Here is an 11432-nt window from a genome sequence, read left to right as displayed (position 1 = left end):
TGCTGGACGGAGTGTTTGCCGGACGGTGCGTTTGCCGGAGGGAGTGTTTGCTGGACGGAGTATTTGCCGGACGGCGTGTTTGTCGGACGGCGTGTTTGTCGGACGGCGTGTTTGTCAGATGGCATGCTTGTTGGATGGCGTATTTGTCAGATGGCGTGTTTGTCGGATGGCGTGTTTGTCGGACGGAGTGTTTGTCGGACGGCGTATTTGTCGGATGGCGTGTTTGCCAGACGGAGTGTTTGGCGGACGGTGTGTTTGGAGGATGGAGTGTATGGTGTACGGAGTGTTTGCTGGATGGAGTGTTTGTAGGACGGCGTGTTTGCCGGAGGTAGTGTTTGCTGGACGGAGTGTTTGCCGGACGGTGCGTTTGCCGGAGAGAGTGTTTGCTGGACGGAGTGTTTGCCGGACGGTGTGTTTGTCGGACGGCGTGTTTGTCGGACGGCGTATTTGTCAGATGGCGTGCTTGTTGGATGGCGTATTTGTCAGATGGCATGTTTCTCAGACGGCGTGTTTGTCGGACGGCTTGTTTCTCGGATGGCGTGTTTGTCGGACATCGTGTTTGTCGGACGTCGTGTTTGTCGGACGACGTGTTTGTTGGACGGCGTGTTTGTCGGACGGCGTGTTTGTCTGACGGCCTGTTTGTCGGATGGCGTGTTTGTCGGAAGGAGTGTTTGGCGGACGTAGTGTTTATCGGATGGAGTGTTTGTCGGATGGAGTTTTTGTCGGACGGAGTGTTTGTCGGACGGAGTTTTAGTCGGATGGAGTGTTTGTCGGAAGGCGTGTTTGTCAGACGGCGTGTTTGTCGGACGGAGTGTCAGTCGGACGGAGTGTCTGTCGGACGGCGTGTCCGTCGGACGGTGTGTCGGTCGGACATTGTGTCTGTCGGACGGGTTGTCTGCTGGACAGGGTGTTTGGTAGACGGGGTGTTTGTTGGACAGAGTGTATGTCGGACGGGGTGTTTGTCGGACGGAGTGTTTGTCAGACGGAGTGTTTGTCGGACGGAGTGTTTGTCGGACGGAGTGTTTGTCGGAGGGTGTGTTTGGAGGACGGAGTGTTTGGCGGACGGAGTGTTTGGCGGACGGAGTGTTTGTCGGATGGCGTGTTTGTCGGACGGCGTGTTTGTCGGATAGCGTGTTTGTTGGACAGAGTGTTTGTCGGACGGTGTGTTTGTCGGACGGAGTGTTTGTCGGACGGAGTGTTTGGCGGACGTAGTGTTTGGCGGACGTACTGTTTGGCGGACGTAGTGTTTGTCGGACGGAGTGTTTGTCGGACGGAGTGTTTGGCGGACGGATTGTTTGGCGGACGGAGTGTTTGCCGGACAGAGTTTTTGCCAGACGGTGTGTTTTGCGGACGGCGTGTTTGCCGGACGGCGTGTTTGCCGGGCGGAGTGTTTGCCGGATGGAGTGTTTGGTGGATGGAGTGTTTGCCAGATGGAGTGTTTGCCGGACGGAGGGTTTGGAGTGTTTGCCAGACGGAGTGTTTGGCGGACGGAGTGTTTGGCGGACAGAGTGTTTGGCGGATGGAGTGTATGGTGTACAGAGTGTTTGCAGGATGGAGTGTTTGTCGGATGGCGTGTTTGCTGGAGGTAGTGTTTGCTGGACGGTGTGTTTGCCGGACGCCGTGTTTGCCGGAGGGAGTGTTTGCCGGATGGCGTGTTTGTCGGACGGATTGTTTTTCGGACGGAGTGTTTGTCGGATGGAGTGCTTGGTGGACGGAGTGTTTGGTGGAAGGAGTGTTTGTCGGATGGCGTGTTTGTCGGATGGCGTGTTTCTCGGACGGCGTGTTTCTCGGTCGGCGTGTTTGTCGGATGGCGTGTTTGTCGGACGGAGTGTTTGTCGGACGGAGTGTTTGTCGGACAGAGTGTTTGTCGGACGGTGCGTTTGTCGGACGGAGCGTTTATCGGATGGAGCGTTTGGCGGACGGAGCGTTTGTCGGACGGAGCGTTTGTCGGACGGAGCCTTTGGCGGACGGAGTGTTTGGCGGACGGAGTGTTTGTCGGATGGTGTGTTTGTCGGACGGTGTGTTTGTCGGACGGGGTGTTTGTTGGACGGAGTGTTTGTCGGACGGAGTGTTTACCGGACGGAGTGTTTGCCTGCTGGAGGGTTTGTCGGACGGAGCGTTTGCCAGACTGAGTGTTCGGAGTGTTTGCCAGACGGAGTGTTTGGCGGACGGAGTGTTTGGCGGACGGAGTGTTTGGCGGACGGAGTGTTTGGCGGACGCAGTGTATGGTGGACGGAGTGTTTGCCTGATGGCGTGTTTGCCGGAGTGAGTGTTTGCCAGACGTAGTGTTTGCCAGACGGAGTGTTTGCCGGATGGCATGTTTGCCAGAGAGAGTGTTTGCCGGACGGCGTGTATGCTGGAGGGCGTGTATGCCAGATGGCGTGCTTGCCGGGTGGCATGTTTTCCGGGCGGTTTGTTTGCCGGGCGGCTTGTTTGCTGGGCGGCGTGTTTGCCGGGCGCGTGTTTGCCAGAGGGCGTGTTTGCCAGATGGCGTGTTTGTCGGATGGCGTGTTTGTCGGACGGAGGGTTTGAAGTGTTTTCCAGACGGAGTGTTTGGCGGACGGAGTGTTTGGCGGACAGAGTGTTTGGCGGATGGAGTGTATGGTGTACGGAGTGTTTGCCGGATGGAGTGTTTGTCGGACAGCGTGTTTGCCGGAGGTAGTGCTTGCTGGATGGAGTGTTTGCCGGACGGCGCGTTTGCCGGAGGGAGTGTTTGCCGGATGGAGTGTTTGTCGGACGGAGTGTATGTCGGACGGAGTGTTTGTCGGATGGAGTGTTTGTCGGGTGGAGTGTTTGTTGGAAGGAGTTTTTGCCGGACGGAGTGTTTGCCAGACGGTGTGTTTGCCGGACGGCGTGTTTGCCGGACGGCGTGTTGGCGGGCGGAGTGTTTGCCGGACGGAGTGTTTGTCGGACGGAGTGTTTGCCAGATGGAGTGTTTGCCGGATGGAGTGTTTGGAGTGTTTGTCAGACAGAGTGTTTGGCGGACGGAGTGTCTGGTGGACAGAGTGTTTGGTGGATGGAGTGTATGGTGTATGGAGTGTTTGCTGGATGGAGTGTTTGTCGGACGGCGTGTTTGCCGGAGGTAGTGTTTGCTGGACCGAGTGTTTGCCGGACGGCGCGTTTGCCGGAGGGAGTTTTTGCCGGATGGAGTGTTTGCCGGAGGGCGTGTTTGCCAGACGACCTATTTGCCAAAGGGCGTGTTTGCCAGACATCAGGCTTGCCGGGCGGTGTGTTTGCCGGGCGGCGTGTTTGCCGGGTGGCGTGTTTGCCCGGCGGCGTGTTTGCCAGAGGGCGTGTTTGCCGGACGGCGTGTTAGTCGGACGGCGTGTTTGTCAGATGGCGTGTTTGTTGGACGGCGTATTTGTCGGACGGCGTGTTTCTCGGACGGCGTGTTTCTCGGTCGGCGTATTTGTCGGATGGCGTGTTTGTCGGACGGAGTGTTTGTCGGACGGAGTGTTTGTCGGACAGAGTGTTTGTCGGACGGCGCGTTTGTCGGACGGAGCGTTTATCGGATGGAGCGTTTGGCAGACGGAGCATTTGTCGGACGGAGCGTTTGTCGGACGGAGCCTTTGGCGGACGGAGTGTTTGGCGGACGGAGTGTTTGGCGGACGGAGTGTTTGTCGGATGGTGTGTTTGTCGGACGGTGTGTTTGTCGGATGGGGTGTTTGTTGGACGGAGTGTTTGTCGGACGGAGTGTTTAGCGGACGGAGTGTTTGCCTGATGGAGGGTTTGTCGGACGGAGCGTTTGCCAGACTGAGTGTTCGGAGTGTTTGCCAGACGGAGTGTTTGGCGGACGGAGTGTTTGGCGGACGGAGTGTTTGGCGGACGGAGTGTTTGGCGGACGCAGTGTATGGTGGACGGAGTGTTTGCCTGATGGCGTGTTTGCCGGAGTGAGTGTTTGCCAGACGTAGTGTTTGCCAGACGGAGTGTTTGCCGGATGGCATGTTTGCCGGAGAGAGTGTTTGCCGGACGGCGTGTATGCTGGAGGGCGTGTATGCCAGATGGCGTGCTTGCCGGGTGGCATGTTTTCCGGGCGGTTTGTTGGCCGGGCGGCTTGTTTGCTGGGCGGCGTGTTTGCCGGGCGCGTGTTTGCCAGAGGGCGTGTTTGCCAGATGGCGTGTTTGTCGGATGGCATGTTTGTCGGACGGCGTGTTTGTCGGACGGAGTTTATGTCGGACACCGTGTTTCTCGGACGGCATGTTTCTCGGACGGCGTGTTTGGCGGACGGAGTGTTTGGCGGACAGAATGTTTGGCGGATGGAGTGTATGGTGTACGGAGTGTTTGCCAGATGGAGTGTTTGTCGGACAGCGTGTTTGCCGGAGGTAGTGCTTGCTGGATGGAGTGTTTGCCGGACGGCGCGTTTGCCGGAGGGAGTATTTGCCGGATGGAGTGTTTGTCGGACGGAGTGTATGTCGGACGGAGTGTTTGTCGGACGGAGCGTTTGTTGGGCGGAGTGTTTGTTGGAAGGAGTTTTTGCCAGACGGAGTGTTTGCCAGACGGTGTGTTTGCCGGACGGCGTGTTTGCCGGACGGCGTGTTTGGTGGGCGGAGTGTTTGCCGGACGGAGTGTTTGTCGGACGGAGTGTTTGCCAGATGGAGTGTTTGCCGGATGGAGTGTTTGCCGGACGGCGTGTTTGGTGGGCGGAGTGTTTGTCAGACAGAGTGTTTGGCGGACGGAGTGTCTGGTGGACAGAGTGTTTGGTGGATGGAGTGTATGGTGTATGGAGTGTTTGCCGGATGGCGTGTTTGACAGACGTTGTGTTTGTTGGACGGAGTGTTTGCCGGACAGAGTGTTTGCCGGACGGAGCCTTTGTCGGATGGCGCGTTTGTCGGACGGTGTGTTTGTCGGACTGCGTGTTTGTTGGATGGCGTGTTTGTCGGACAGCGTGTTTGTCGGATGGCGTGTTTGTCAGACGGCGTGTTTGGCGGACGGCGTGTTTGGCGGCCGGCATGTTTGGCGGACAGAGTGTTTGCCGGACGGAGTATTTCTCGGACGGAGTGTTTGTCGGACGGAGTGTCTGCCGGGCGGCGTGTTTGACAGACGTCGTGTTTGTCGGACGGAGTGTTTGCCGGACAGAGTGTTTGCCGGACGGAGCCTTTGTCGGACGGCGCGTTTGTCGGACGGCGTGTCTGTCGGGCAGCCTGTCTGTCGGACGGCGTGTCTGTCGGACGGTGTGTCGATCGGACAGAGTGTCGGTCGGAGGGGTGTCTGCCGGACGGGGTGTTTGGCAGACGGGGTGTTTGTCGGACAGAGTGTTTGTCGGACGGGGTGTCTGTCGGACGGAGTGTTTGACAGACGGAGTGTTTGTCCGACGGAGTGTTTGTCGGAGAGAGTGTTTGGCGGACGGAATGTTTGGCGGACGGAGTGTTTGGCGGACGGACTGATTGTCGGACGGAGTTTTTGGTGGACGGGTGTTTGTCGTACGGCGTGTTTGTCGGAGGCGTGTTTGACAGACGGCGTGTTAGTCGGACAGCGTGTTTGTTGGATGGCGTGTTTGTCGGACTGCGTGTTTGTCGGACGTTGTGTTTGTCGGATGGCGTGTTTGTCGGGCGGGTGTTTGTCGGATGGCGTGTTTGTCGGACGGCATGTTTGTCGGACAGTGTGTTTGTCGGACGGTGTTTTTGTCGGACGGAGTGTTTGGCGGACGTAGTGTTTGGCGGACATAATGTTTGGCGGATGTACTGTTTGGCGGACATAATGTTTGGCGGACGGCGTGTTTGTCGGACGGAGTGTTTGTCAGAAGGAGTGTTTGGCGGACGGAGTGTTTGGCGGACGGAGTGTTTGGCGGACGGAGTGTTTGGCGGACGGAGTGTTTGCCGGAAGGAGTGTTTGACGGGCGGTGTGTTTGCCTGATGGCGTGTTTGCCAGACGGCGTGTTTGCCGGACGGAGTGTTTGTCGGCCGGAGTATTTGCCAGGCAGAGTGTTTGCCGGACGGTGTGTTTGCCGGGCGGAGTGTTTGCCGGACGGAGTGTTTGTCGGCCGGAGTATTTGCCAGGCAGAGTGTTTGCCGGACGGAGTGTTTGCCGGATGGAGTGTTTGCCAGACGGAGTGTTTGCCGGATGGAGTGTTTGCCGGACGGAGGGTTTGGAGTGTTTGCCAGACGGAGTGTTTGGCGGACGGAGTGTTTGGCGGACAGAGTGTTTGGCGGATGGAGTGTATGGTGTACGGAGTGCTTGCCGGATGGAGTGTTTGCTGGACGGCGCGTTTGCCGGAGGTAGTGTTTGCCGGACGGAGTGTTTGCTGGAGGGCATGTTTGCCGGACGGCGTATTTGCCAGAGGGCGTGTTTGCCGGATGGCATGCTTGCCGGGCGGTGTGTTTGCCGGGTGGCGTGTTTGCCGGGTGGCGTGTTTGCCCAGCGGCGTGTTTGCCAGAGGACGTGTTTGCCAGACGGCGTGTTTGTCGGACGGCGTGCTTGTCAGATGGTGTGCTTGTTGGACGGCGTATTTGTCGGATGGTGTGTTTCTCGGTCAGCGTGTTTCTCGGACGGCGTGTTTGTCGGATGGCGTGTTTGTTGGACGGCGTGTTTGTCGGACGGAGTGTTTGGCGGACATAATGTTTGGCGGATGTACTGTTTGGCGGACGTAATGTTTGGCGGACGGCGTGTTTGTCGGACGGAGTGTTTGTCAGAAGGAGTGTTTGGCGGACGGAGTGTTTGGCGGACGGAGTGTTTGGCGGACGGAGTGTTTGGCGGACGGAGTGTTTGCCGGAAGGAGTGTTTGACGGGCGGTGTGTTTGCCTGATGGCGTGTTTGCTGGACGGCGTGTTTGCCGGACGGAGTGTTTGTCGGCCGGAGTATTTGCCAGGCAGAGTGTTTGCCGGACGGTGTGTTTGCCGGGCGGAGTGTTTGCCGGACGGAGTGTTTGTCGGCCGGAGTATTTGCCAGGCAGAGTGTTTGCCGGATGGAGTGTTTGCCGGATGGAGTGTTTGCCAGACGGAGTGTTTGCCGGATGGAGTGTTTGCCGGACGGAGGGTTTGGAGTGTTTGCCAGACGGAGTGTTTGGCGGACGGAGTGTTTGGCGGACAGAGTGTTTGGCGGATGGAGTGTATGGTGTACGGAGTGCTTGCCGGATGGAGTGTTTGCTGGACGGCGCGTTTGCCGGAGGTAGTGTTTGCCGGACGGAGTGTTTGCTGGAGGGCATGTTTGCCGGACGGCGTATTTGCCAGAGGGCGTGTTTGCCGGATGGCATGCTTGCCGGGCGGTGTGTTTGCCGGGTGGCGTGTTTGCCGGGTGGCGTGTTTGCCCAGCGGCGTGTTTGCCAGAGGACGTGTTTGCCAGACGGCGTGTTTGTCGGACGGCGTGCTTGTCAGATGGTGTGCTTGTTGGACGGCGTATTTGTCGGATGGTGTGTTTCTCGGTCAGCGTGTTTCTCGGACGGCGTGTTTGTCGGATGGCGTGTTTGTTGGACGGCGTGTTTGTCGGACGGAGTGTTTGGCGGACATAATGTTTGGCGGATGTACTGTTTGGCGGACGTAATGTTTGGCGGACGGCGTGTTTGTCGGACGGAGTGTTTGTCAGAAGGAGTGTTTGGCGGACGGAGTGTTTGGCGGACGGAGTGTTTGGCGGACGGAGTGTTTGGCGGACGGAGTGTTTGCCGGAAGGAGTGTTTGACGGGCGGTGTGTTTGCCTGATGGCGTGTTTGCCGGACGGCGTGTTTGCCGGACGGAGTGTTTGTCGGCCGGAGTATTTGCCAGGCAGAGTGTTTGCCGGACGGTGTGTTTGCCGGGCGGAGTGTTTGCCGGACGGAGTGTTTGTCGGCCGGAGTATTTGCCAGGCAGAGTGTTTGCCGGACGGAGTGTTTGCCAGATGGAGTGTTTGCCAGACGGAGTGTTTGCCGGATGGAGTGTTTGCCGGACGGAGGGTTTGGAGTGTTTGCCAGACGGAGTGTTTGGCGGACGGAGTGTTTGGCGGACAGAGTGTTTGGCGGATGGAGTGTATGGTGTACGGAGTGCTTGCCGGATGGAGTGTTTGCTGGATGGCGCGTTTGCCGGAGGTAGTGTTTGCCGGACGGAGTGTTTGCTGGAGGGCATGTTTGCCGGACGGCGTATTTGCCAGAGGGCGTGTTTGCCGGATGGCATGCTTGCCGGGCGGTGTGTTTGCCGGGTGGCGTGTTTGCCGGGTGGCGTGTTTGCCCAGCGGCGTGCTTGCCAGAGGACGTGTTTGCCAGACGGCGTGTTTGTCGGACGGCGTGCTTGTCAGATGGTGTGCTTGTTGGACGGCGTATTTGTCGGATGGTGTGTTTCTCGGTCAGCGTGTTTCTCGGACAGCGTGTTTGTCGGATGGCGTGTTTGTTGGACGGCGTGTTTGTCGGACGGAGTGTTTGTCGGACGGCGTGTTTGTCGGACGGCGTGTTTGTCGGACGGCGTGTTTGTCTGACGGCCTGTTTGTCAGACGGCGTGTTTGTCGGAAGGAGTGTTTGGCAGACGTAGTGTTTATCGGATGGAGTGTTTGTCGGATGGAGTTTTTGTCAGACAGAGTGTTTGTCGGACGGAGTGTTAGTCGGATGGAGTGTTTGTCAGACGGCGTGTTTGTCAGACGGCGTGATTGTCGGACGGCGTGTTTGCCGTACGGCGTGTTTGTCGGATGGAGTGTCAGTCGGACGGAGTGTCTGTCGGGCGGCATGTCTGTCAGACGGCGTGTCTGTCGGACGGAGTGTCTGTCGGATGGAGTGTCTGTCGGACGAGTGTCTGTCAGATGGAGTGTCTGTCGGACGGAGTGTTTGTCGGACGGAGTGTTTGTCGGACAGAGTGTTTGTCGGACAGAGTGTTTGTCGGACGGTGTGTTTGTCGGACCGTGTGTTTGTCGGACAGAGTGTTTGGCGGACAGAGTGCTTGGCGGACGGAGTGTTTGGCGGAAGGAGTGTTTGTCGGATGGCGTGTTTGTCGGACGGATTGTTTGTCGGACGGAGTGTTTGTCGGATGGAGTGTTTGTCGGACGGAGTGTTTGTCAGACGGAGTGTTTGCCGGATGGAGTGTTTGGCGGACAGAGTGTTTGGCAGACGGAGTGTTTGATGGGCGTCGTGTTTGTCGGACAGCGTGTTTGTCGGATGGAGTGTTTGTCGGACGGAGTTTTTGTCGGACGGTGTGTTTGTCGGATGGAGTGTTTGTCGGATGGAGTGTTTGTCGGACGGAGTGTTTGCCGGAAGGAGTGTTTGGCGGATGGAGTGTTTGGCGGACGGAGTGTTTGCCGGAAGGAGTGTTTGCCGGGTGGTGTGTTTGCCGGACGGCATGTTTGCCGGACGGCGTGTTTGCCAGACGGCGTGTTTGCCGGGCGGAGTGTTTGCCGGACGGAGTGTTTGTCGGCCGGAGTATTTGCCAGGCAGAGTGTTTGCCGGACGGAGTGTTTGCCGGATGGAGTGTTTGCCAGATGGAGTGTTTGCCGGATGGAGTGTTTGCCAGACGGAGGGTTTGGAGTGTTTGCCAGACGGAGTGTTTGGCGGACGGAGTGTTTGGCAGACAGAGTGTTCGGCGGATGGAGTGTATGGTGTACGGAATGCTTGCCGGATGGAGTGTTTGTTGGATGGCGTGTTTGCCAGAGGTAGTGTTTGCTGGGCGGAGTGTTTGCCGGATGGTGCATTTGCCGGAGGGAGTGTTTGCCGGACGGAGTGTTTGCCGGAGTGCGTGTTTGCCGGATGGCGTATTTGCCAGAGGGCGTGCTGCCGGATGGCATGCTTTCCGGGCGGTGTTTTTGCCGGGTGGCGTGTTTGCCCGGCGGCGTGTTTGCCAGAGGGCGAGTTTGCCGGACGATGTGTTTGTCGGACGGCATGTTTGTCGGATGGCGTGCTTGTTGGACAGCCTATTTGTCAGATGGCGTGTTTCTCGGACGGCGTGTTTGTCGGATGGAGTGTTTGTCGGACGGCGTGTTTGTCGGATGGCGTGTTTGCCAGACGGAGTGTTTGGCGGACGATGTGTTTGGAGGATGGAGTGTATGGTGTACGGAGTGTTTGCTGGATGGAGTGTTTGTAGGACGGCGTGTTTGCCGGAGGTAGTGTTTGCTGGACGGAGTGTTTGCCGGACGGTGCGTTTGCCGGAGGGAGTGTTTGCTGGACGGAGTATTTGCCGGACGGCGTGTTTGTCGGACGGCGTGTTTGTCGGACGGCGTGTTTGTCAGATGGCATGCTTGTTGGATGGCGTATTTGTCAGATGGCGTGTTTCTCGGACGGCGTGTTTGTCGGACGGCGTGTTTGTCGGATGGCGTGTTTGTCGGACGGAGTGTTTGTCGGACGGCGTGTTTGTCGGATGGCGTGTTTGCCAGACGGAGTGTTTGGCGGACGGTGTGTTTGGAGGATGGAGTGTATGGTGTACGGAGTGTTTGCTGGATGGAGTGTTTGTAGGACGGCGTGTTTGCCGGAGGTAGTGTTTGCTGGACGGAGTGTTTGCCGGACGGTGCGTTTGCCGGAGAGAGTGTTTGCTGGACGGAGTGTTTGCCGGACGGCGTGTTTGTCGGACGGCGTGTTTGTCGGACGGCGTATTTGTCAGATGGCGTGCTTGTTGGATTGCGTATTTGTCAGATGGCGTGTTTCTCGGACGGCGTGTTTGTCGGACGGCGTGTTTCTCGTATGGCGTGTTTGTCGGACATCGTGTTTGTCGGACGTCGTGTTTGTCGGACGACGTGTTTGTCGGACGGCGTGTTTGTCGGATGGCGTGTTTGTCTGACGGCCTGTTTGTCGGATGGCGTGTTTGTCGGAAGGAGTGTTTGGCGGACGTAGTGTTTATCGGATGGTGTGTTTGTCGGATGGAGTTTTTGTCGGACGGAGTGTTTGTCGGACGGAGTTTTAGTCGGATGGAGTGTTTGTCGGAAGGCGTGTTTGTCAGACGGTGTGTTTGTCGGACGGAGTGTCAGTCGGACGGAGTGTCTGTCGGACGGCGTGTCCGTCGGACGGCGTGTCGGTCGGACATTGTGTCTGTCGGACGGGTTGTCTGCTGGACAGGGTGTTTGGTAGACGGGGTGTTTGTTGGACAGAGTGTATGTCGGACGGGGTGTTTGTCGGACGGAGTGTTTGTCAGACGGAGTGTTTGTCGGACGGAGTGTTTGTCGGACGGAGTGTTTGTCGGAGGGTGTGTTTGGAGGACGGAGTGTTTGGCGGACGGAGTGTTTGTCGGACGGAGTGGTTGGCGGACGTAGTGTTTGGCGGACGTACTGTTTGGCGGACGTTGTGTTTGTCGGACGGAGTGTTTGTCGGACGGAGTGTTTGGCGGACGGATTGTTTGGCGGACGGAGTGTTTGCCGGACAGAGTTTTTGCCAGACGGTGTGTTTTGCGGACGGCGTGTTTGCCGGACGGCGTGTTTGCCGGGCGGAGTGTTTGCCGGATGGAGTGTTTGTCGGACGGAGTGTTTGTCGGACGGTGTGGTTGGCGGACGTAGTGTTTGGCGGACGTACTGTTTGGCGGACGTTGTGTTTGTCGGACGGAGTGTTTGTCGGACGGAGTGTT

The sequence above is a fragment of the Somniosus microcephalus genome, unplaced genomic scaffold, assembly GCF_052327205.1.
Source record: "Somniosus microcephalus isolate GS21.2 unplaced genomic scaffold, FLI_Smic_1.0 scaffold111, whole genome shotgun sequence".
NCBI classification, from domain to species: Eukaryota; Metazoa; Chordata; class Chondrichthyes; order Squaliformes; family Somniosidae; genus Somniosus; species Somniosus microcephalus.
The sequence above is the reverse complement of the archived record's forward strand: the minus strand, read 5'-3'. Positions refer to the sequence as shown.